Source organism: Toxotes jaculatrix, chromosome 6 (assembly GCF_017976425.1).
Source record: "Toxotes jaculatrix isolate fToxJac2 chromosome 6, fToxJac2.pri, whole genome shotgun sequence".
Classification (NCBI taxonomy): Eukaryota; Metazoa; Chordata; class Actinopteri; family Toxotidae; genus Toxotes; species Toxotes jaculatrix.
The window spans coordinates 12,936,078-12,960,068 of record NC_054399.1 but is presented as its reverse complement, the minus strand read 5'-3'; positions in this window follow the sequence as shown (position 1 = coordinate 12,960,068).

The following is a 23,991-nucleotide window of genomic DNA, read 5'->3' as shown; positions in this document are numbered from 1 at the left end:
AGTCCTTTTAAAGGTAGCAGTTGCTCTGATCCCATATATATTCTCTGTACTGGATTGTATTGGAGACATTAACATGCAAATATCTGCTAAGTCCAGCTCTGTCAGTGGCTGACAGACCTTTCACAGGAGTCCAGTGACAAAGAGTTTGAAACAGCACAAACCAGAACCAGCTAAGACCTCTACCAATTGGACAAAGTCTGCAATAAGCAGGTGAGACTTTGTACTGTTGTCCTCACATTATTTGCCTGATAATTCTCACACTTTGTATTTAAAGCTTTAATATTTATCGGTTTGCAGAGTATTGAATCCAGGGTGTCTATTTACCAAACAAGTCTTATTTCACACTATTTGATATTGAAATGAATAAATCACAAGCACAGAAACAAAACTAACCTAACCTCGCGTTTTATCTTAAATGGTTTCACTACCCACTAAAAGAACGTTCAAAAAGGTGTTTGGCTGATGGGGCTCCTCTGTTGACCATATCACTGTGAGGAAAGATTAAAAAAAAAAAAAATCTCCTTTTCCCTTCTTTTACCTTTAATGATGCCTTCTTGTTATCTAGCTGTGCCTCTCAGGGATGTGCCTGCCTCTCAGCCTTTGAAACTAGTTGCATTGTTTCAGGCTAGGTTCGCGCTGAGGTTATGGGTAATTGCAATAGCTGTTTTACATTTCAATCGGCGGTATAATCTCCAAGTCCCCATCTTCCCCTACACAAAAACACTGATATCCCCCTAATTCAGCCATTTAGATGTGATAATGAACGGACTGGCCTAAAGTTTGCCATATAGCATGAGCAGCTCCACTATTTCTGACAATACTTTACATGGGTTTATTAGATTTAAATGTATATCTAAAGAAACTGATGGTTTGAGGATTTTTAGTGTTTTTAATTGTTGCGCTAGTCTTGCATTTTTATTGCGTTCCTGACTAGAGAAATTGCATCATTAAGAATACCTTTTTTTGTTCATTATTTCCTTTGTCTACACTCAAACATCTTGTGAAACTTAGAAAAGAACAAGGTTTGTCTGTGTGTTTTTGTGTCAGTCTCCTTATATGATGTTCATTTGACACAAGGGTTTTTTTTCTGTCATTTCCTCTTAATGGCTGACCACTTCCCATGAGGTAGAGTAGGCACTGTCTGACATGGCCCTTGAAGCTGAAGGACCCTGAGGTAAATTGGCTGGTCCTCCATTGCCCATGTTAGAAGTTTTATTTTTATTTGTCGCTGGAGGAGGGTGGTTCACTTTGAGATTTCCAAAGAACGAACACTTAACAAAGCCTCCTTCTCCTCGCTGGTCTATCGGAGAGTTTCCTTCCAATAATGACTTTGTCCCTCTCCACCTCATGCCACAATAAAAGCCCTCTGAGACATAACTAGGGGCCCAGTTGAATTAGCATGGCCACAGTGGACACAGTGGCCAGACCTCTGCATTTTACAGTCTATCAGGCCCAGCCAGCAAGGCAGCCGCTCTTCCTAAAGACCCACCTTTTTACATTTCTATGGAGCAACTCATTAGCTAAGTAGAATCCCCTCTTTTTTACTGCATCTTGCCTCTTTGTCCAAGGGCCACTCTTTGTCTCGTCTAAATGATCCCACACAAGACCCATTTTCTGGTTAATACATATTTACAGCCATGTAAGGTTTTTGTGGGCATCCTGTAGTTTTATTTTGCAGGCCATCATTCTAGACACCATAAACCCATTACCAAGCTGTTTAGGGTAATTGTTTGACCGTATAGTAGTTCTATTTGCAGATCTCAATGAGTCGGGATCTTTAGAGCGGGCAGATGGCTAGACAACACATGCTGGGGATTCCCAGGGACAACCTGATGCATTTGTAAACCTGACTCACACATTTTTGTTGAAACTTTAGTCACCAACTGGATAGTCTTTGTGCAAGGAAAATAAAATATACATGAATGTCAACATGTTCAGTACAAGCCCATAGCAGCTGTTAGGGACACATTAAGGATTTTTAAGGTTTAGCTATGCATATGATCACAAGACAAGCCCCAGAAAGAACTTGTATTCAAGTAGTCATGGATCTCCTCGCTGAGAATCAAAATGTTTAAAATGTAGAGAGCAACCTTTTTAGGTATGTTTGTGCGTGTGTGTGTGGGTGGGTGTGTTTTTACAGTATCCTCCTGGGGGGTAGGATCACCCGATGTCCTGAGTGAATTAAAGGGGCCAGCTGTGATACCGCCTGAAAGGAACATGGAGGTAGACAAAAGGAGAGATCCCTGTGCTCCCCCGAAAGACAAAAGAGACAGAGACAAGAGGCTGAAACCACACAATCATCTCACCATCTACAATGGCCAAGCTCCTGTAACAAGCAGGATCAGGGGGATCGGCGAAGGGCTAAGCCAGCCGCGGCCACAGGTTTCAGTGCGAGCCATTAATTCCACTCTGCTTAACACACAATTAATTTCACTCTCATGCAGCAGCTCAAAGCTTACCGATAAGAAGAGGGCTGTTTCCAAAACCAAGATTAAAAGGTGAGCCTGTAAAGACTCCACTAAGAAGAGCACTGAGCAGATGCTCATAGACCAAAGAACTGTGAACAGAGGAGGCCAATGATGAGAAAAAGTAAACTGTGTGGAAGTACGGAGTCAAGCGTACTGGTCCTACACATCATTACCAACAGTGCCCAGAATTTGCTACTGACTCACAACTTACTGACTGACTATGCCAGTTAAGCAATTTGTTAACACATGCAGAGTTTTTCAGTCTTCTTTTTTTTGTTGACATTGTATGAAAAGATCCTTTGGACTAAGTCAGGATTTGGATGTTATTAACATCCCAACAAAAAAAATGAAACAATAAAGTTAACCGAGCCGAAAAAGGTGCCCCTGCTGACTTATCCATTTGAGCTAATGTGACCAGAGTTAATACTCCTATGGGCTTAATTCAGCCACAAAAAGTAGCCAAGTAGTGGGGACAGCTAATTGTTGGCAAACTAAAGCACCTGCCAGAACCCAAGGGAGCTCAGGAACTGCGGAACTGGTCTTTTCCCAAAGCAGAGCCCATGGTACCGGATTAGATCCCTGGAGTGCAGACATCCTCTTGGCTCCCCTCGTCTTGTGCCCTAATGGCTACCCTGCAGGGCACCATGATTTCTGTCTGCAGGCCCTCAAGCCATGTAAAGCCACGTTACTTCCCCCATCTTCAATACTACAGCCCCTTTAAGACGCTGAATCTTATGGGTTTATCTGTCTGAATAATGCACAGTCCTGCGTGAGAGGACGCACTTCTTTTTGTTATACATGGTATCTTAGTTCCAGCATCTCCAATAAGATTTTACTTAGGGAACGGTGATGTTTTATACATTGACCTTCATCTGCTTTTTGGAGAAAAAAAATGGCTCTCTGGCTTTAACACAGTGGTTTCTGTTACAGCAAAGTTCTATGTTGACCGGAATATTGTGATAGACTCACAATTACTTGTGGATTGTTAGGCATCTAATCAACTTGTGAGATGGGGCAATTCAGAAAGTTTCATATTATATAAACAGAGAGAGACTGTTCAGTGCAATGTGTTACCAAGCTGCTTTATTTTATTGCCGTCAGAGAGGAGGGAGAGAACAGGACCTTTACAAATGTTGCAAAGTGTTTCTTTAAAGTCAAATGTCTTGATTTACATCAGTCTGTGGGTCAAGGAGAAATTTTTAATGTGATGTGTTGCTTGCTACAGTATATTCAAAAACATAACACTTTAAACGTTAGCGTAATATTGCAAAGGGACTACTTTTGTTCACATCTGAGCTGTGTAAAAGTTGCTAATTCCTCATCTGAAAAATTGCCAGAGGAGCTTTTAGAAAAAAGTGACCATGGTTCTTTTCCAAATGTACCAAAATGCAAAACTGATTGGAAAGGGGATTATGATTTGATCTGAAAACCTTTTCAGCTCTGTTTAGACCTTGAAATCTCTCATACTCTAGCAGCTTACTACTGTGTAATAGTGGTTCAACTGTGAATGTGGTTTATGAAAGCTTTGATTCACCTATGGGAAGGTCCTCATTGCTGGAAAAATTCTCATTCCTAAATTCTAGCATTTACACAATCAACAAAAGCAGTTGCTTTGTCGTAAATCTAAAACTCAAAACGTAATATAAAAAGTGTGCTCAGTGAATATCTTTGGCCAGCACCTCCCCTTCCACTGAAGCTCCAAAGTAACAGCTGCTCATGACCAAAGAAGTCACAAAAAAAGAAACAAAAACAAAAATCTCAGACAAATCTAACACAATTAAAAAATAATCAACCTGACTCACAACCTAAAAGTCCCTTTACTATTTACATAATAATTCACTTTCAGATTATTATAAACTTTTGTAACTTATCTGATACACTGATGTAACACATTTGCTTGAACGTTCATCCATCTCCATACAGTGGCACATACATGACGTCTGACAATGCTCTGCCCATGGGCCAGTAAAGCAGTGACCTGGGTTTAGCTGATGACTAATGCCCCACAACCAATCGATTGGCCAGTGAGGTTTAGAGATAAGAAACTGGACCCGCTGGCCAGAAGAAGCCTGTGACCTCTCAACCATCCATCTCTGTCCTCATCTGGTGCTGCTCAACGTTTGGCGCTCAGTTCTTCCATTAAATTCTCCTCCGCTGACAAAGCAGGCAGATGCTGCTATCGGTTTGTCTGTCCAGCTTGGCCTATTAGGACATAATACCACGCCCACCTTCCTGTCTCTTACTCTCTGTGCAGCCTGGAGACCCTGGCCGATCGCAAAAGACATAGAGGACATTGTCCCTTTCAAAGTGTCAGGACCCCAAACTAAACTTCTCCAGAGATGAGTAATGGGATCTACTGGCCCATATTGAATATGCTTTGAAGACAGCCCTGAGGTTTTAAAAATCAGAACAATGGCTAATTTCATAGTGAGGTCAAACTTTAGACTTTATTGGATCATGTGTGTTTTTTTTTCTGCTAAAGGAATCTCATTCATTTATCGATTATAGTTCATTCATTTACAAAATAGCAACTAAGAAATTAAACTGAAAGGAAAGGAATCAATAAAACACATTTACAATAAACTTTAAAATAACAGAGCAGCAATTTATGGGAAAAATAGCAATAACGAGGAACTAATGTTTTTTAACCCTTTACATTTTAAAGTATATTTAAGAGTGGGGGGCTAAAAACCATGTACAAAATAAACAGGGAAGATTACATTAGCTGGTTAGTTAATTGAAAAAGCACTGATGTCTCATTGAAGGTCAATTTGGATTTGGATCTAAGAGTCACCAGCATAAATCCCACCTCTTATGCATGTTCTGACATGCTTTAGCACTGAACATTTCTGGGATGACTTGGACTGACTTTACTGGGATGCAACTGATAAATCTGGGTGAGGACCTTCACCTGAACTGGGCCTTGGTCACATATTTGTAAAAAACAGACGATGTTGCAGTGATCTCAGATTTCTTACAATTTTTACTGTCCCTTTACAGGACAACTACACCACACCACATCACATCACAAAACACACCTAATTTCATTGAAGCAGATGCCGGTACACTGAAATTAGTGAAAGTTTTTTGTAATAAATTTCCTCCGCATTATAACTCTCTTCATCCACCTATGATGTAGGAAACTCTAAATCCGTCTCTCAACAAGATATCCTCTCTCAGTTCAGGTGAGCTGTATCCAGGTGCTTCTTTTTCTCACGCTGTTCTGTAATGCAAACGCTCCCAGCTGAAATTCACTCAGCCTTTCTGTGAGCCCAAAGAGATTCAGCTAGCTCCCCAAACAAGTCATTTGCCTAAGCTGCCTGTCAGTCGGGTGCATTTGTTTGCACCGATAGTTAAACTCTGCAGGGCATGGAGGATGCTAATTGTGTTGATTCAGAGGGGGCTCAGGTGTGTGACTGTTGGGACGGGAGGGGGGGCTCCAGTTAACACCTGTATGAATACACTGGCAAGTCTTCAGTTTACGCAGAGCCAGGCAGGGAATCACTGGCACACCTTTTTTTTTCTTGATAGGCAATCAGCAGTTTGGGCTTCATGGGGTTAGCATCCTGCAGAGTCTTTCTTCGTTTGGTCTAATGTTAGTAATTATGCTGCCAGTGTGAACCTCATGCCCTTAACAAAACAGAGGTGGAGACAGAGGGAGGAAACGTCAGCAGGAGCCTGAGTTTGGGCCTACCTAGCACATGACACAACAATGTGAATGAACTAGTAAGACCTGGGGCAAGCATGAAAGGTTTACATTATATGTAAACTAAGTAATGAATGGTTCATGTATTTAAGCACAGTTTCAGCATACTAAATAAAACGAGGCTCTAAATCTTAAACCTGTTTTTGTTATTTGAACTTCACTAAAGCGTTTAAGAGAGGGTTTTCAATTATAACGATTTTTACTACTGAGACCAACAAATCAGAAAGCTTGCTGGAAGACAAAGCCCCTACAAAACAGTACCTTCTTTACCCTGCCCCCTTGAAAGGGACCCAAATTGCTTCACCTAAAACATTTTAAAACACAATATGGATGTGAGGCAGCAAACACAAAAAGGCATCTGTGACATAATATCAAAAGGGCCATTTTCTTACATTCTGGAGGGGCTGATGCCAATGGTGGCTGTAGTGGTCAGCAGCCATTGGAGTGGTCAGCGTGGAGAATTCCCTGTGCTCCATCATTCTGATGGCTGTGTCCAATTGCATTATGCCAGAGCAGCAGGTAGCCCTGGCTGCCGGGGTCGTAGCTCTGATGGCCTCGCCCCATTGGCCCAGGGGCTCCGGCCAAGGTTCATGGGTCAGGGCCTTGTCCGGACACAGGCTTGGCTCCTGGCCAATGGGTCGAGCTGGTCAGTGGTGGGGAGCAGTGGTGGTCAGGCGAATGATTTATAGACGGACCGGATGGAGAGAATGCTAAGAGGCTGCACTTAAATCTGCCCAGAGTTTTTCTCTAAAGTTTCTCTAAAGGCACAATATGTTCATGCTTTGCTTATCCCCCACAACAAGCAGTTGACTTGAACTCTGTGACTTTAACTGCCAACTTTTAAAGACTTTTTATACATTTAATTTCACAAATCGGATGCCACTGAGTCATCTTTTTATTTTTCCCATGCATATGTTTCCCCTGAAACCTTCTGCTAATGAACAAAACCTGGGCTAGCTCACATCTTTAGAAATGTGGTCTCAAAACTATATGTTGCCAAAAGTAAAAGACGAGCTTGGTCTGTCATCCTGTTGCGAACTGTTTATCGCTTGCCAACCTATTTAAGTGATTCCATCAAACCGGGACACTTTAGAAGTAAGTTTAGAGCCTCACAAGTTTTCTGGTCATGGCAGGCGAGCTCTGATTGCCCTGAAGGGCGTTTTGTTCTTGTTAGGGTATTGTGAACAGATGGACTTCATACCAACTCATCCAAATCAAAGATGGCATTTGTTTTTCATGTAGGATGATTTTAGAACTACAAGGACGACGCAAACAAAGCCTTTTTAAATAATCTCACAAAAATCAAACCAAGACACATTATGCTATACAGGATTTGCTGATGACTCATTTTAGCCTCATTTAGCTAAACCCAGAGAGCATAATTGAGGAGTTTGTTAAGAAAACCGTATTTAAAAGTTAGAAATTATCAGGACAAACAGCTAGACTTACTTTGTATCATCACACAAAGTAAACATTTGGCATTGACATCATAAAACATCAAGGGAAACAGCTGGCTGGTTCATATTGCCAACAATGTAAACCATGAAGCGAACAAACAGCGTAACCCTGTATGGCCACAAACTACTGGACGACATTTCCCACATTCATGGAGTCATAAACCATCCCGTGACTAGAGGAATAGCCCAGCATGTGGTTTATTTTTCAGGAACACACTTAAAGGTCAGGCGGTAATCCACAGGAGTCTGTGAACGTATTCTCTGAGCAGAATCACCAGCTGCCATTTGCACGTGGGTGGACAGTTTGTCTGCATTGGCCTGCAGAGCTGAGGCTTATGGCCATGAAACCTTGCTGCCCTTTGAGCTAATTGTTTGTGGGTCGCCTTTAAATTTATTGACAGTCTTGGGTGACATAGTGCTTTCATTGTGTCCTCGGCCTATTGTGAGCAGCCTTAACTATGGCTCCCGCTTCCCTGCGCTTGTGCTACATGCCTGACCAGGGGCCAAAGAGCAGTGTGATGCCCAGCGGGAGTGCCCTCTCTGTGGGCAGGAGAGGAGACCTTTACAGGTGCCTCAGCTCTTCTCTTAGCAACGCCCTGCTGCTCTAAATTTGTTGTCCCCCTGTGGGTGTCTTTCTGAGAGTGTCAGCTGTGGGGCCCCTGATGGGAGATTTGTTGATATGATAACTTGATTAGGCTTGAGGATGGATGACGTTGTGGCAAAGAGCAAGTCTGCAGCTCCCAGGGAGGTGCTGACTCCTCTCCTTAACCTCTCCTCAGGAGACCGGCGTTCTGAACAAGCCAGGCATGTGGCTCCCAAAAGCCCTTGCTGAGCCTTCGGTAATCAGTCTCCCAGGCACAATGGTGCAGCTCACTAACCAAGCAAAGAATCATGATCCTTTTAATAATTTAAGTATAGACACAGAATAAGACTTGAAGACTTCAGACAAAAGAGAACTCACTAATTAAGAGAGCTGAATGTGAAAGTTCCTTATTATGTGGATTTTATTTCAGGATTTATCATCCAAGCTGGACCCTTTCTCTTGCGCCTTATTTTCCTAATTGGCCAAGCACCATTTCCCAATTAACTCTAAAATTGGTTGATGATTGCCCTAAATTGGCTCCAGACACCAGCATACAGCTTAAGTGAGAGCTGAAGCTAAAGTTATAGACTCTGTAAATTGGTAATTAATTTTAAGCCATCAAAGCGTGGCTATTTTGGTACCTGGGGGTGGGATATGGATACAATCCCAGGTAGTGAGACTGGTATTATCCAGTAAGACTCTGTAAGGATACACTAATGTGCCCTCAACACCGCTCCACTTCCGGAATAATCTCAGCTCACCGGTGTCAGAGCAGGGTTGCATTATAAACTCTTTTCACTCAGTGGTTAAGTTGGAGACTCAAGGTGGATTTAAATCAAAAGAGCTGTTCCCCCTCGACCAGGCGGCTAAAAGCTCTGGCATATCCACCCAGGTGTAACAGGGTCAATCAGTAACCACTGGAGAGTTAATTAGAGATAAAGTCTATGTTAATGGACAGGCCTCGCTTCACTCACACATTCCAACACACCCGACTTGTACACAGAGTCTGTTTGCTGTCAGGTTGGTTGTCACTTGCAAAACACCCACACTTCTCAGACTTAGACTAAAACTCTTGGCCTTGAAGTTAAAACAGTCATTAAAGCATACATTCCCACTCATTCTTTGTCTCCCTAGATTCCAAAATTAAACAAGAAAGCTACACCAAGCTACACCAAGTGACCAAGTGATACACCAGCAACTAAGTTTTTCTCATAACTGGCACAGTAATCAGTGAAAGCTAACAATATGACTTCCAGCTAATACCATAAACACTCAGATCTGGAAGATCATTACATGGCAAGAGCGCTCTCCAGCTGTCCTCACACTTGCATACAATGGACACACACTCACATACACACATACACACAAACATAAACACACACACACACTTTCCTCTTTCCATGCCTCTACTCAGCGCCTCAAAGCCAGGCAGCGGCTCAGACAGGATGTAGCACATGTGTATCATATTAGGAAGGCCTTCCCAGCCAGAAGGCCCATAGGTGATATTAGATCTACAGCTGGCCGACTCCCTCTGTCTCTCTGAGCTGCTGCCCAGCCTCCAACCCTCTCAGACTGATATTTCACACATCTCTCCGCCCGTCTAACAGCCGAAGTCACAGGTGGGAATGCCTCCACACAGAGCAACAACAAGAGAGTCTGTTGTAATGAGTATGTGTGTTTTCTCCCCACAGAGGAATCGCAGACAGGGGAAGCCATTCAGCGTGCCCCTACGGGTCAGACATGAAATGTGGAGGGGCTGACCCTACGTGGCCCACATCAAAGCCCCAGTGGACGCAAACTGAAGCAGGAGAGTTCAGGTGAATGTTACTGCGTAGGGAAAGTGAGCAGCTCTGTGTTTATCCATGGTAGAGAGGAGCTGGAGAATGTCACCGAGCGCCAGTTCGTCACCCCTGAACGACTGCAGGAAGTAGAAGCGTGATGCTTGCCATCTGTCCACATCTAGGGAGATCATGGGAAGAAACACTGAGCTATAATGTCCTTGTGAACCAAGATGACTTTTCCAATAGAAATCTTTTGTAAGTATGCGTTCCTCAAATGCCAAAGTGATATCTCACAGGTGAGCTTGAAATACTGGGCTTCTGTGTTGGACATTTGTCAGATAACAGAAAGAATCTATGAGTATCCAACAAAATAAGGACAGAAAACAAGTGATTAATTTATTGCTCAGGCATATATTAATTCACATCTGTGACATAAAAAAAGAAATCTATAAACTTCCCTGTTCCATCACTTTTCATCCTCTTTTCATGAAGAAATGTCTGGAAATTGTCCCCAACTAATTAGAAGCCTCTGCTTGTGGAGATAGTGGCTGGCTCATTGAGACAAAATACAAGGTATTGATTTTTGACTGTGACCCCAGGTTCTGAATAGAGATGAGCACCAGACAATGACTGGTTAATGTGTTCTTGTTATCAGAGGTCACAGATGTAACGTAGAAGGGGAAAACAGTGATTTACTAAGCGAGGGCCGCTGCTGCCCTGAAGATGTCAGGGGGAGATGTGTGAGATTCAATTGAAACTAAAGATGAATTAATGTAGTTTGTTCCCCCAAAACCACAAATAAAGGCAAGAAAGCTATTTAACTAAAATAAAGCCTGAGTTGTCATCAGACCTGCAAAATGTAGTTTAAAAAAAATGTAGTTTATTATTATTTATTCTATAGATTCGAAGATCCAGATTTGGCACATGCAGATAATCTAGTAAAGTTTTCTTCTTTAATGAATGTACATTACTTCCATAACATTTTTTTGCACAGATGACGCTTGACCCTGAAACTCAAAGTAATAACTAAATAGTGATGATACAATCGCTGAACAACATCGGCTACATATAAACTGGAGAATCCAATCTAAAACTGAAAAAGGCAAAATATGATTTGAGAGTAACCCCGAAAATGGCAAACAGCAGAAATATATTAAAACTGTAACTGAATCTCTGCTTAGCTCGATCTTCCATGCAGATCAGAGCCATCAACACATGCTGCTGTGGCGTATCGGCCGAGCTGTGATGCATTAATCAGAATACAAATTCATTGCACATAAGTATGAAAGGCACTCTCGCCACCCTCCTACTCCTCACTAGAATGCTTGCTGTCATTTTCACACACACTCACACTCACCACACTTCAGTTTGTGGTGTCGCGAGTGACGCACGGAGGGATGTCGTCAATTAACTGCGGTCTACTAAAAGACGAGACAACTCAAAATATTTAGGCCTTTCGGATTTACACAAAAAGAGCAGTGTCAAAGTGGATACTTGCATCAATGACTATAGAAGCTGACAGCAAAACACAAACAAGACTGCCAATATCACATATGAAAATCTAATTGCCGGAGCCCTAATATGACTAAGATGAAAGTTAATTCTCATTATCGTCATGGGAATTACTGAGTAACTGCAGCTGCAACAGAACATCTGCTATTGATTTGAAAGAATTTGTCATATTTGAACTATTGATTTACAAGCCAAAAATATTAGCAGCTCACATATCTGCAAAAGTACAAAGAGCATAAATGTAATGAGTTATGAGTCTATTTATCATCAAAACATAGATTCAATCAAAAGTTAAATCTGGGAGATTAAATTGGTACTACACCTGAGAGGGTCTGATGATGCAGTAAATGAAAGAGTCTTGTGCTATCACTGGAAATGCAAATAACGTGTCTTGTTAACGCAATGAAATAACATTAAAAAAAAAAACTACAATCATCCTGTGCTTCGTTTATTACACTGACAGGAAATTTATTACGTTAAAAGGAATATGACAGCATTATCTGCTAATTGTTTTTATGTCATAGGTTTATTACCTTAATGGAAAGTCACTGCATTAACACATTAACACTGATTACTGACCTCATGCCCTTCACTCTGGCTGATTCTGTCACTCACTCAGTGTTTGAGAGGGTTGACAGATAAGAATATTTCCTTTCGTAAATCACGTTAGATTCAGGGCAGGAGCTTTAAGTCACCCTGATATCAACTTCAAGTCTCCAGACTTGGCTCGAGTGACCCATCTGCTACTAACATATCAATACACTCACATTAAATCCATCTACTCATTAGAAAAACCCCTTGGCCTACTTCTATCCTACGTCTCACCTTGGCAAAAAAAAAAAAAAAAGAAAAGCAGGAGAACTACAGTGGAAAAGAGGAAAATAATAGCTGTACTGTCCAGTTTAGTCCATTTATGAGGTACTTTCTCTTCTTTTCAATGCTTCTGTGAGTCAAACTGGTGACATAAGTTGCATCAAACCTCCACAGGATGTGTGCTGTAATATCAGTAATAATTCATCCAAACATTCGATATGAGAAACCACAGTTAAAGCTCTTGTTCGAAGCCGGTGACACATTCGCGCTATTAACTGAGTTTTTGGACACAAACAGTCTGGCAGTGAATGTCGTGCATGACTTCATCACCTTTCATCCTGTGGCAACGAGTGACAATTTTAGCAAGTACTTCTCAGACGTCAACACTGATGAGTAGGTCTGATCCATTTAACCCTGCTGTCACGAGCATGTGTTCAGAAGCTGAAACAGTGCAGTACTTCTGCCCAGCTGTTCAACCTAAATAGCCAGAGGTGGTTTACCTGGGCCCTGTAAATTCTGCTTTCCCTTCCCCACAATGGTGAAGACACGAGGGTTTGACATTTACTCATACCACGACCAGAAACACCTACAGTGTAGGCACATCTGAGTCATCAAAACTAATTTGTTGTCCGTGTCATCTAAAATTGTTATTTTTACAGATTCTGTGTCAGCAGCAATGAGATTAATGTCGTTAGTCATGAGTTTTGGGTAGGGACTGAAACAAAGAGACTGTCCTTCGCTGGGTAGTTGCAGTCACTGACAGTGTAAGGGACTCAGACTTCTGGAAGTAACTAGAAGTAAACCCGCTGCACCATTGTGTCAAAAGAAGCCAGTTGGATCCAAGCATCAGCCCAGGATGCGTTCTGAACACTGTCTTCTGGTGGTTTTCCGGGCATGTCCAATTGAGAGGAAACGCTAGGACAGCTCTGGGTCACACTGGAGGGACTACATGTCTCCTCTGTCCTGGGAACACCCTGGGATCCCCCAGGAGGAGCTGAAGGATGTGGCTGGGGAGAAAGACATCTAGGCAGAAAATGGATGGATGGATGGACTTTTATATTTACTGCTTCATAATTTTTGAAGCTATTCTGAATAATAAACACAGACAAATACTGAAGGTGTCTGTGAGTACAAAAATTCTTCAGGCTGCTGTGACAGACAGATGCACAAATGCAATATCTGCCAGATCTTTCAGCTAAGTTTTATCAAGGGGAATCAGTTCTTCCTGTTTTTCTCACACATACATACACACGCAGGCCCGGGACAGATAGGGCCAATTCTACTCTGTGCTGAAGCCAACTGTGGATCAGACACGCACAGCTCTGCTCTAAGTGCACATCACAGTATAAAACTGTGTGGTTTTCCAACAATAAATGTAATGTGTAATGCAGCAACAATCCTTGTAAAAGAACTGAACACCACAGCCAAATGTAAACTAAACCATCTTTTAGTCATGTCCCCATCATAGTCCCAGTTATTAATGCGACCAGAATGAGCCATTTCAAAGCTGTATAAAGGAATTTAGCTATTCATATCATCTATCAAAGACATTTCAGAAGTGGGCTGGCTCTTATTTAATGTTCACATGAAAGAAACAGAACTACCTAATCACACACAGACAATAACATTTCTCTCGTCTGCTGCTTTAAAGGAACCCCAAAAAAGCCCTGAATCTAACCCACCGAGCAGAAAGTGAGCAACGCATCAGATTATTGAATCAAAGGCAAATGTTTCTATTCATTATTTAGATGAAAAACAAGATACAACCAACAATGTCTGCTTCACTTCAAACAAGTCAGACCAAGAAAATTTACAAGAGAAGAAATTCCTGTCAGAGCCGATGAAATAGTTTTCTTCTAACCAAGGGATGGCTTTTCTGTGGGCGCATCCCAAATGAGAGGGTCAGACAAGTTAGGGCTTGTCCTAAAATGGACACATGTTATCCATTGTCAAGCTGACTCCTTTCCCAGCCAGGAGATCAATGCAACCTGTCAGAAGTCACCCACTTGCTGTCAGACCTCAGAGTGATGCTTTAGGAGGGCTGGGGTTAGGGGCGGGGGAGGACAGCAAATTATGTAGAGGAATCTCATAGGGAAGTCTGCATTTCTGCATTTTAATTTCAGAGGAGCTGGGGGGTAATGGTTAAGAATTGGGGCCCCCTGGAAGTGGTAATTTGCCGGGAGCATCCTGCAGGTAGCACAAAGTGGGGGCAGATGAGAACTGGCAGATGTGGGAGATACTGTGTGTTGGCATCTGTTGCTTGTTACAGCTACAAATGGCACTTGGTAAATCCAGATAAAAAATGAGGCTGTCTTTTAAAAATGGGAACTTTCTACAGATGAAAAAGAAATCTGAAAAAGAGTCTAAAAGAAAAGGAAGTTTTTGAGTCACTAATAAGGAGAGCTATTTAGGTTGCTCTGAGAATTTTACTTACTGTTCCTTTAAATGAGCTCTGCCAGGACACGAGGCAACAGAATAATAATTTTGCAATTCTGACATCAGCAATGCTGCGGTCAGTTTAAGGTCAGTCTCCTCCGGCAGGGTTAACTCCAACCACCACCACCCTGGCTGTCAATCAATCAGGCCGTGATCTAGTGGCCATATGTGATGTGGTCAGTGTTTGGGTGCAGTAGGCCTGATGGACAGCTGCCCCTCCTCAAACCTCGGCCACAGCACCTGCTTTGTCTGTCGGCCCTGCTGACACGTGTCCCTCTTTGTGGCCCCACGCTGTTCCCCCACTGTCAGAGCCAAGAGGGGCCTCACTAAGCAAACACAACCAGGGCTTTTACCTAAGGTTGCTGACTGACCGACAGGGGTTATACAAGAAAGAGTGTGGAAAGGTTGCTGATGAAGGAAGGAGTTGGGAATGTCAAGTCCAGTAAAGGTTGTGCAGAGGTCAAAAGGAGGAGGTATGTTAAGGTAAAGAAAAGCCTTGGGCGTGGGCAAGGTATGAGACAGGACAAACTACAGATAAACAGCAGGATGGTGACTTCCACAGCATTGACGGAGTGGGTAGGATGGGTGGGGCATACAAGATAAGCAGGACAGCTAATCATCTGTCAACTTTACGGCCCGTAACAGATGAGCAGAGCTGTAGCGGGGAGGAGGCAGCCAGGGCAGAAAGGATTGGATTGGCAGCTAGAGGGGTGGTGGGCGGGCAGCTGTCAGTCATCAAGCCTTGCAAGGCCTGGGGCACACCTGTGCACCTTTGCATAGGGCTGGGTGACCCTTTTAAAGGGGGGGGGGGGGTGATGAGTAAAACAGGATGGGGATGTTGTTATTCTGCATATAAAAGGGCTGTTGACCCCAGTATAGATCACCTGAGTGATAGCAGAGCAGGTCAGTGAATCAAAGGCACTGTTGTGACCCTATGCATTTTATGGCCCTTCCAAATTTGGCTTCTATTATATCAGCTCTTAACACAGTGAAGAGTAACACCTATAATTACACTCAGCAGTTACTTTGTTTGACTTAGAGCCCTTTATTTTCTGACCACAGACAAAGGTCTGCTGATTCCCATTAAAGACAGAGCAACTGTGTTGATGGTTCATTTAAATTATACAATCTCAGTGAATAAGCCAGAATTACAGTACACCAGGAGGACCATGACTAGACATGTCTGCTGCCTTTTCGAAATCACATGAAAATCACATTTGAATTATTTTGACACTGTACACAATAAAATATATTCACATTATACAACCTATGTAACTTATTCCGTGTAAATATCACTGCACACATTCTGGATCTCCATCCTGTGGCAGTTCCACTCGGCAAGCAAACCTTCTCATGTTAAACAAAGGAACTAATTCACTGACCGCTGGGCATGGGTGAACAACTGTACAACAGGAGTAGGTGTGGGAACATGAACCATCTATCCTGTCCACATCTGCAGCGCACTTCCTCCCCCACAGATGAGGCAGCTGTTCTACGGTAAACTGCGCTGTGCAGCTCCCTCCTCGGCCCGAGCACTTTCCCCATTGTTAGGATGAAAAGCACCGCAGCGGTGGTGGCCCCAGTCCTCAGGAGCAATGCCTGGCTGGAGCTTATTTTGGTTGGGCTTGCCCAAATAAACACACTGGGAACTCACAGCCGCAGCTGTGGGCCTCTCCCTGGCTGACCTCCCCTCCTGTGACTCTTCCACTCACAGAGAGAAAGGGAGAGAAAACAAGTGAGGGAGAAAGAGACAACTTGCCTGAGCCAAAGCCTTCAGAGGTTAGAAGGGCCAAATGCTGCTTATTATCAGAGTCAGGTCTTTCCCACGCCTGCAGGCCTCGTGTGTCCAGCCGGCGGCATGCCTGCTTGCCAGAAAGTGTTTAGCTAACTCATCTACAGTCATCCTCCCACTGAGGGAGGGGGGTGAGATTTGGTTTCTCACTGCTGGACAGAGAGGAAGGTTTATTCAGCAAGTTTCTGTGCAAAGACCGTGAGGTTTAAAACCAAGAGGGTGAGAGGAATGCAGAACGCCTTTCTTCTTTTAACCTGCTGCTCTCAGAATGGATGAGTGTGTGAATTTGGAGTTTGACAGCTGAGTAAATTGGACTAATGGGCTGAGCACGCTGGGATGAAGGTCACGCTGTGCCCGTTCCTACAGCCACAACTTATGGGAATAAGGCCTCAAACTGCTGCCTTGCCGCAAGAAACGAGGGCATGTTGTTGAAAAAACACACCCACACACTGGCATCAAAATTTCATGAAAGGATCATCAAATATCCTAAAGCTAAATACTTCCAATCCCGATAAGATGAAAACTTGGCATTAATACAAAATATTTTAAAAATGAACTATCAGGTATTAAAATGACTTGAACATGAAAAAAAAAACTCATGAAAAAGTAACAATAACAAAGCAAGTGGACCAGGAGTTAAAAAGTCCTCTGGTGCTCAGAATCAAGGAAAATGAATCTAAATTTCAATGGTAAATGAGTAAGCTCAGCCTGCTAATGAGCACAATTAGTAAGAGTAAGCAGACCTTGAGCTGTGACTGTTCTGTCAAGTGTTTATAGAAATTTTCAGATATCGGCAACTAACAGCTGTTTAACATTTATACTGTATTTTAAAATCTGTAATAAAGTTAAGGAGGTAAAACACAAATAGTACCGCTGTTGTTTTTATGTACACATATTTAAATTAGTATATGGGGAATATGTGTTTAAGTTTACCACCCACTACCTACCCACCCACTCACCGAAACACCCATAGCCACCCACTAGATTCCTCCTACATACAAACCTACACACACACCCACCACCTCCTACACATATATCCGCCCCCCTCACACTAACACCCACACATGCACACATCCATCAGTACTAATGAATGCTCAATCACCCACCTAGTAACTCCCCCACACACAAACACTCACACCGACTCATTCTCCAACAAATCTAACAGCGGCCTATTCCCTCCTACACACAGACACATACGATCACACACACTTTACCCCCTGCCTTGCTCCGTTTGCACTGTCAGCCTGATGCAGAGCTGAGTCAGCAATCAGCCATTGGTTTGTAGATGTGTGCATGTGTGTGTGTGTGTGGGGGGGGGAAGCCTGCAGCCTCTCCAGGATCACTGTGGTGAAGGAGGCAGGGATTTTCCTGTAGCCTCTAGAGTGGACAGATGGGCAGAGAGAGGGCTCCTGGGCAGGTAGTCATCCCCAGAATGTGGGGGCGTCTAAGCCCCCCCCCCCCCCCCCCCCCTTAGACGACCCCAGGGGCTGAATGGCCTTTAAATGCCCCACGCCCACACCCACAGAGAGCATCAAGAGGGGGGCTATTGTCACTAAAGACTGAGCCTCCCTCCTCCTCCTCCTCCTCCTCCTCCTCCTCCTCCCACTCTTTATGCTGAGTGGGTGCATCACAGGGAGATCACCGCCTACAAACACACCTGCAGGAATGCACTGGAATGAATATGTAGTATGTCAGCAAATGGACTGACATCTGTTATGTGAAGACACATGGCCTTCCACAGTGAATATGAATAACATTGCTCCAAATTTCCCACTGAATTAATGGGATCTCAGTAGTGCTTTTTGCTGCAGGAACAACGGCTTGTTGTCAGTGTGCTGAGTACCTGCCAGGCTCGCATCCAGCTTTACAACTAACACAAGAGCTGGTTTTAATTCCTGCCAGCTCTTGAGCTCTTCTTGCAATGACCTGTGCAGAATTCTGCCCAACAGAATCCAAGAACATAACTGAAGCTTGAGAATAAAAAGGTTCACCAATACAGCAGAAAGAGAGAGTCAGAATCTTGGGAGAAAGTTGAGACTGGGCACTAAATTTCCAGTCCCTTATTCTGTCAGCGCCGCCACCGCTACAGAGCCACGTCAAAAATTACACAGCAGCTCCAGCTAGCAGGCAATTACAGAGTGGGGTCTATGAGTGACGCCTGTGTAGGACTGGTTGGCACTCTCCTCACTGACATTCGCAGAGGTACTTACAATTTACAGCACAGGGTTCATTTTCAGATGAATCGAGTCCAAGAGCTGGGCCCACTCCCAAGGCCCTCTCTCTGTTTTTCATGGTCGTAATTACATTAAATATAATCATCCAGGCCCAAATTGCTAGTTAATGGCTGTGGTTGCACTCAACCAATGAGTGATGGGCACAGAGAGGAAGAGCAAGCAACAGAAAGGCTGAGAGAAGTCCAAGGGAAGAGATAAAGGTTGTGTTTGCCAGGGACTCCGTCTGGGCTTGGTGGCGGGCCTGATGGCACTGTGTCAGTGTCATTATGTGGGTGTGTGTTCAGGAGTGGTTTCAGCCCAGACGGACGTGACACACACATTCAAACGCGTGTCAGGAGGCCACCCACGCCTGACACCGGGAGAGTGCCAGGCCCTGACACACGGAGCGTGGTGAGGCGACAAGTTCGTCAAGAGACTGATCAGTGCCTCCTTGCCACATGTCAGTCACTATCTCTCAGTCACGTCTCACTCTCGTCCCCCCCCCCCCCCCCCCACCCGACTCCCTCCCTTCCTTGTTAACTGAATATGTATTTGTGTTTCAGATCAACACAGAGTAAACTCAGAACAAATCCATCTTCTGAGACATGTATTAGTGGCAATAACATGCAGAGTTAAAAGGCAAATAGCTGACGTCCTAAGAGTATCATTTAATGTTCTTATTCTAGATGATGGAAAGCTCTCGTGGCAAATAATGTCATTCTGTATCGTTTACCATAACATCTAAGTGCAGGACTCATTTTTCACATTTAATAACTTCAGACAAAGCCCAGATGTGGAGACAGTGCCAGTGGGTGATATTGCCAAGTGTTGGTAATTGATTCTCCTCCACATCCCCTCTACTCAACAGTACCAGCAACTGTGAACTGACAAGCCTCCCTCCAAATGTTCCTTGTGGTTTCTCTTGGGGTGTTCAAGACCTCATGCAAATGCTTAATCACCTCACTTTACTGTTTGTCCTAACTGGCAAAGTAAACAAAAGACACACTTGTGCAGGCGTCTTAAACAAGCTGAGGAGTGTAGGAGGTTTCCAGAAATAAACCAGAGCATGCAGTAAAATCACAGCCGAGGGAGGGTCAAGTGTGCCGGATTTCAAAGGGAACACATAAAAAGGCACAATCTGGTTTTCCCATTTTGATGGAGGAGGCAAATGTGGCTGAGATATCATGCCACTGCCGTTTCCAGGGAGGGGTGCTATCGCCAGCGCTCACTGTAACTCGATCTCTGCTCATGCGTGCAGATTTATGGCTGCTGTTAAATCAGCGGTCCACAATCCTGTGCCACTGAAATCAAAATGATGGCTTTCATTCCTAACAGTCACCACAGCAGCTGATTTTTTAAAACTTATTTTTATATCCCAAAAGGGAGAAAAAGGAGCAATCACTCATTGACATGGAAACCTGCATTTTCTTCTGTCTTGATGGTACAGATTTAAGTATCATGTACAGATCTTTGTAGCACACATATCATACCATCACTGGTATCATGTCCAGGTATTATTTCATCTGCAACAGCAACCACCTGTGCCCCCAGATCATCAGTCGCTGCTCCTCACATGCCATCAGTTCACATCATTGTCCAGAGCCTGTACACTTTCTATCTCTCTGCCCAAACGTCTAAGAGACTTCAGCTCCTGAAGCAACACACCAAACGGACTAATCCCTTGTCAACATGTCGCTGATCCTGGGATTGGGCTGCCCCAGGGCCCTGATCTCCCCTCTGCCTCCCTCCTTCCTTCATCGCTGGGTCCCTCAGGCCAACATGGGCCCTGACAAAGCCCTAATCCATCACCTCCTGTCAGGGAAGGCCACACTGTAATACCCCCCTATCCCCCCCCCCCCCACCCCCCACATGGGCCAGCATTAGCCTAATCCAGTAGGCCGGGGCTCCATGAGAATGGAGCGCCCACATGGCTTCACCCCGGTTCTGTTTACTCGTCCCATCTGAGTCAACACACTCCCCAGAAGGACGAGTGCCATAGAAAAGAGGGGCACACCATGAAGTCCCTGGACCTATCTGTCCACAACACCCATCAGTAGAGGAGGCTTTACCTTGGGTGGTGGTGCACTGTGCCTGTCCGTGGGTCTGTGTGGCAGGCCTCTGGTGTGGTAATGTAATCCCTGGAGCAAACACACTTCCTGACTTCTGAAGGGTGTAGCCTACTATGGATGCCTCACTCAATGGGAGAAGTGCACTTTGATGATGAGCCACATCTGTGAAATGACAGCAAAAGGTGCACAGACGTCAGGGTGTGCTCACGCTGCACGTAGTATACACCTGAACAGCACACACAGCTAATGACATTTGCATGGTGGAAACATGAGTCACAAAGAAAGTACATTTCTACAAAGTGGTGTGTAAGAAACTGTATTAGCAAACAGCTAAAAGGGGTTTTTAAACAGCCTTAGGCGAACAAACAGTAAAAAAAAAAAAAAAAAAAAAAAAAAAAAAAAGTGAGAGTTTACCTAATGTTTGCTAGGAAAACTAAAGAGGATAAGTTGGCTGGGCTGACGGTTTGATAGTACTGTCACACAACTACAGCACAACAAATTTACATTTAAAAAAACACTGCTCTTTTAACGCAATATAAGCAAACAAGATGCTTTTGCTTTGAGCTGAAACGTCAACAAGGAAATTTAACTTTCTGGCTCACCAGGTGGGAGCAATTCGAGTAATTAATGGTTGCGCCGTGACTTGGTGATATCGACGCTTTTTAATCTGAATGTTTACCGGGATGTTATAATCTTTGTTTTCACGCACACAGACTATTACCTGCTCACAGCTCCACGCTGCTCAGCCAAGGAGGAAACTTCCACTGCTCTGCGCTCTCCAGCCTCCTCTCTCCTCACGCTCCACTTCAGTGGAGCATTCAGAGGCGACACTTCCCTCTAGTGGTGGAGGTATGAACAGCACGTACCGACCAATTCTGCAGCCTCAAGTGTCAGAATTAGTTATAATACTAAAAACTGCAGTTCAAACAAAACTCATGGTGCTTTTTGTAGTTTAAATGAATACTGCAAAAAAGACCTGCCAAGTTAAACACATAAAATTTAAACCACATTTTTTAAAAATGTCTACAATAATTAAATAAAACAATAGTAAAAATAAATGAACCATAACCAGTAAAATGGAGGTGTAAGGATTGAATCTACTGTTCAGAAGTTTATATGGGGAAAATATGTTAATTTAAGTTGATAATGAATGGTCCAGTGTGTTGAAGAATTATAAACTGGTGTCAAGGGACATAAGGACTGGACTTACACATTTTAAAAGAACTAGCCACTTTTATTGGACCCCCTTGAAAGTATTTAGATTCAAGCTGAGAGGATTAATTGAGGATTAACATGTTAATAAACTGGTTTTAAAATGCTGATCAAAAAAAAGAGAGGTGGATGTGTTTATTCAGATCCACAGATTTCAATAATGCATTGTTTTCCCCGGCAAAATATTTCCTTTTTGTTTTACTCTGACCAAACTCCACTTTTAGAGCTCACTGAATTGGTTGCAAATTGACCCCAGATCCTGGTGAAAGCAACGCGGGCGCACTCAGTAAACACTCTCAGAGGAGAGAAAAACACACCTGAGCCTGGAGGTGTGGGAGCCACGTGCAGAGGGAACCAAATCCAGGTCTTATTTTCCCTAACACTGACTCCCTGGGCGGCTGGTCCCCTCTTTCCTTTCCATGCTTGAGTTACCTTCCCATTTCCCTGCAGGTTTCCCTTTATCCCAAACCTGTGTGATGAGCACATGTCCCTGAGGGCCCATCTGCACAGAGTTTCACATTCTGCGCAATGCTTATTGTCTGTCCTGAGATGAACAGACAAGGAATTCTGGCAGGAGAGGGAGTTATTCTGCCTGAAGGGAAGAAGGAGGTGGTAGTGGGATATTTCAGGATCTCCTGGGGCTTTGTTGGCATCCCGTACAGCTTTGTTATCAGCTCCAGTTGGGAATTAAGGGCTATTTGAGGGGAATCCTAGGCTGCGGGTGGGGTGGGGATAAACTTGGCAGTTGAAATGTAAAAGTAAAATGTGCATTTGATTTGTTTTGAGTGTACGGGGTTGTTATACTTTTATGGTTTACATCAGGGATTTTGTTTTTTATTTCACTGTGAAACATGCCTTTCCTTCCAACAGAATTTCAGTCTGAATACGTTTTTTTATGGTTCAGAGAAAAAGATGTTCACATGTGTCTCTGCTTTCTCTCAATTTCAACCTCTGTCTCTGGTGCTGAATATGTGTAGACTTTTCACATTAGAAGTGCTGTAACTGGGCAACTTTTCCATGTATGTGCTGTTTTCAGTACATTTTAAAATGCGTAATTCCATTTTTCTTTCAGCATGTTCTACGAAAGCAGCAGATCAGTATTAAATTCATTCCAAATCACTGAGCTTCTAACTCTATCATATAAAGCATTAACAACCAACCTGAAGAGAAACCTCAACTCAGCCGCTTGTTTCTGTAATTCTTTCAGTCATTGCCCATTGTTTGTCACACATGAGGGTGGGAGTAAATATTGACTGGTAAACTGAAACCTTGGCTTCATAGCTCTCTACAGCCATAGTCTAATACAGAGTCTATTATTTTAAGCTTAAGCTACAGCTTACAGTCTGTAGCTATATGCAATTATTTTATCTATTTACAAACCATAACAACAGAGGTGTAATGCCTTTTCCAAAAACCCTAATTATTAACCACTGATGGTGAAACTCCTCTTAGAGTTTGGTCTGACATTAAGAAGCTGAGCATTAAAATCACAGGGAAAATGATTATCATTTTAATCATATCAATTTTAAGTTGGTTACTTTATCCTGACACTGTACCCAGTGTCAACAGTATTAATTCCCAGCCGATGGTAAGTTGATTATTAAGAAAAGACATTGTTCAAATTTTGTTGCCACACTTCACATGCCACAAAAACACAGTGGTAAATTAAAACATGAAATAAATCACACACAACCAAAAGGATGTAACAAAACTTTCAATGACAACAATATTTTTCTCTAAAGCCCTTGAGACCCAGTTGCCGTGCCCTTCGGGGAGTTGTGGGCCCGCAGAGCTGACACACCTTGGCCTGTGTATGCTCCCTCTGCAGTGTCGGTTATTTGAGATGCAGCCGGCTTCTCAGCCTCTCGGCCTCTCGGCCTCTCGGCTGCTCCCTACGCCTCCTCGGCTGGTGAATAGACAGCAGCTACATTAAGCCCCTCTGCCCCACA